Source organism: Aplysia californica, unplaced genomic scaffold (genome assembly GCF_000002075.1).
Source record: "Aplysia californica isolate F4 #8 unplaced genomic scaffold, AplCal3.0 scaffold00430, whole genome shotgun sequence".
Taxonomy (NCBI): Eukaryota; Metazoa; Mollusca; class Gastropoda; order Aplysiida; family Aplysiidae; genus Aplysia; species Aplysia californica.
The window spans coordinates 589,726-592,842 of NW_004797700.1; the positions used below are offsets into that span (position 1 = coordinate 589,726).

The following is a 3,117-nucleotide window of genomic DNA, read 5'->3' on the forward strand; positions in this document are numbered from 1 at the left end:
AACCCAAATACTTTTACTCTCGATCTGGTACCTTGACAGATAAGTGATGTGTTATAGAATTAGGTTGTTGTTTTTTCTTTATTGCTTTTTTTTTTTTAGGGAAGAAAAGGATGAATCTCTTTAGAAATAATAATATAATTATAATATCTTTGATCTGTTTTATTCAATAATTGTTGGGACTTTAATATTTGTTGGCACTCTTACAGTCATTTTGTCACTTATGGTGCCATCATTTTCGAAGGTTGTCATTATTTTATTTTATTTTTCAGGAGTTTGGATTGGGATCCGGAAATGTCTCCCGTATTCACGACGCGAAGGGCTGGCCCTCGTTAATTGGAATTCCATCATCCGGATAACCCGTAAACTGACGAGGGAAGTGATTTCCTGGAAGTGAATGGTGTGTGGATTAACGGAATAATATGTGTCTGAGTGCTTTTAGAGCTGCAACCATATCTTTATCTTTTCCTTTATTTGTACATAAATGAATATAATTTGTGCTGCAAAAGAGAAAAGATCATTTGTTTCAAAGAGGAACTTCGATGTTGCTGAGTGCTTTTGGAGCAGCAAGCATAATCTCTATTCCTTTATTTTAACATAAATGAATATTTGTGCTGCAAAACAGAAAAGATCATTTATTTCAAAGAGGAACTTCGATATTATTGATATTATTTCAGTGGTGGATAATATTATTATTATAATGGCAGTGAGTTTAGTACCGTGAGGTCTACTGAGTGCTACAAGGCCTAATGGTGAGCTGTTCTCACGCTGCCGGACGGAGTTACCTGTTCCTAGGAATGTTCTCTCCTCACTGCTTCTGAACGTCTCGGAGACAGCGTCGGCGTGAACCTTCTGTTGCACCTTATCAAGTACAATTATTGTCGGGGAAAGCAAAGACAGGCGTATAAAGAACAATGAGAACATAAGCGACCAATCTTACCTCAAAAGAGTAAGAAGATTATTTGTACTATACAAAACACCAACACAAACAACCAGAAAGCAAGCCCCCCATTGAAGACAAAAACTACAGCTAGATCTATTGCAGAAGTATAAACTCACTGATTTAGGCAGTTCTTCCATCAACTCAACGAGCCGTCTTGCCTGTCCATGTGGGTGGATGGGCGTGTCGGCCCGTGTGAGCAGATCCGGTCGATGCGCGTGAGCTAAAGCTGTCAGACCTGACAGTTCATCGTCCACCCTCGCACCCTTCACTCACTCACTCACTCACTCACTCACTCACTCACTCACTCACTCACTCACTCACTGTATGATTGTGACTGCCACATCTCAGGGATCTCGTCCTTGTCTTAGGAAAGCGGACAACGACAACGTTACCACCGACACCGATACGAGGTACGACAACACGACACAAAGCAGCCTCCCGTGTCTCTTGACGTTGTCTGAAGACAGCAGACGTTACCACCGACAACGATACGCGTGTCGGGCCGACACAATACGCCACGACACGGTTTACCCTCATGTATTTCTTCACGCATAATAATATATGACCGACACATTCGATCCGACCCGGTCCCGAAATCCAACAACAAAACTCCCGAGATAGCCCGTATCGTTTGACTTTCGTGGAGCGTTCACGTCACAAAACGACACGTCAGGAAAATATAACGACGCCACGCCTGGACACGAAACGACACGTCAGGAAAATATAACGACCTCACGACACGAAACGACACGAAACGTCTGGAAAATATAACGACGTCACGACACGAAACGACACGTCAGGAAAATACAACGTCACGTCACGATCCGAAACGACACGTCAGGAAAATATAACGACGTCACGTCACGAAACGTCACATCACGTCAGGAAAATATAACGACGTCACGACACGAAACGTCACATCACGTCTCGGCACGTCAGGAAAATATAACGTCACGTCACGCCACGCCACGCCACATAACAGCCTGTGTCCGTTGACCGCACCGCAGTGTCCGGAGGTACTATTACTCCAGGAGTCATCTGCTAAATAACACCCTCCCCCCCACTTCATCCCCCCCCCCCCCCCCCCCACACACACACTTTCCTCCCCCAAAGGTCACTTCCCCGTTACTTCATACACACAAGCCAAACCTTACGACAGACCTGGAGTCGTATAATATACAGCAATTATCCGCCTCCTCAATTAGTCGCACTGACTGGACTACCATAGGCGTCATGACCCGTGGATAGGTCACATAAGGCCATAGGCGCTCTCTGAACAGTTGTCTGAAATGGTGAGTGATTTCTTGTGCACTGTGATCGTTCCTTTTGTCTGTCTTTGGTCCACCCGGGCAAAGTTATAAATTTTCTACCAACTGAAAATGTTAAGTGTGTCCCACGCGCTCATATGACCTTATGTAAAATACTCACCAAAGCAAACATGTCTTTGGTCGTGGGTGTTTGGCGGGCGCTCTGGGGTGGTTTGCTCTTTCTTTCTTATCAAACATCTATCGTTTTTAACTGCCCTCCTCCTTTTCTTTGCACGTGACTCTCTAGTAGCACCTCGCTAATCTTCGGCACTTCCATTACCTATTTGTATTGCAAGTGCCATAAAATCTTACTGAAACGAAACTAATAGCTGTATTAGGCCAAATGTGTTGTCAACGTAAGCATTTTAGCCATTATTAATTACATCATCATCATCATCATCATCATCATCATCATCATCATCATCATCATCATCATCATCATCATCATCATCATCATTGTAGGTAGCAGGGATTTTAAAAAGGGGTTGAGACTTAGTAGAACAAGTTCAACGTTTCACCCTGTAAAGGGCTTCGTGAGGAACATCATCATCATTGGTGAAATTTTAACGTTGTATCCCTCCTCCTCCTCCTCCTCCTCCTCCTCCTCCTCCTGATACAAGGAGTGTGAATTAGCCGCCATTAGTTGTAAAGGTGCGCTCCATCTATGCCAAGGCATTTTAATCGTTAGCTCTAATGTCTCAGGTGGAAATTGACTTGGTTGACGTGTGGTGTCTGACGCTTGTCTTCCTTGCTCTAGTCTCTGGGCCTGTTGCTTGATCTCACAGGAAATGAGGTCTGCGGCTATATAATATAACATATCTTTTAATAATAATAATGATAATAATAATAATAATAATAATGATAATAATA

General features: G+C 43.3%; 2 long non-coding RNA genes across 2 annotated transcripts in view; both read left to right on the top strand.

Annotated features, from left to right (window-relative positions):
* The window catches only part of LOC118478234, an 18,236-nt gene extending 17,224 nt beyond the window's left edge, over positions 1-1,012 (top strand). Inside the window, exon 2 of the long non-coding RNA XR_004858906.1 lies at positions 270-1,012. This is a non-coding gene — a long non-coding RNA (uncharacterized LOC118478234). The remainder of the gene's footprint in view (positions 1-269) is intronic.
* A 1,005-nt stretch (positions 1,013-2,017) lies between these two features.
* Positions 2,018-3,117, top strand: part of LOC118478233 — a 102,887-nt gene continuing 101,787 nt past the window's right edge. Inside the window, exon 1 of the long non-coding RNA XR_004858905.1 lies at positions 2,018-2,232. This is a non-coding gene — a long non-coding RNA (uncharacterized LOC118478233). The remainder of the gene's footprint in view (positions 2,233-3,117) is intronic.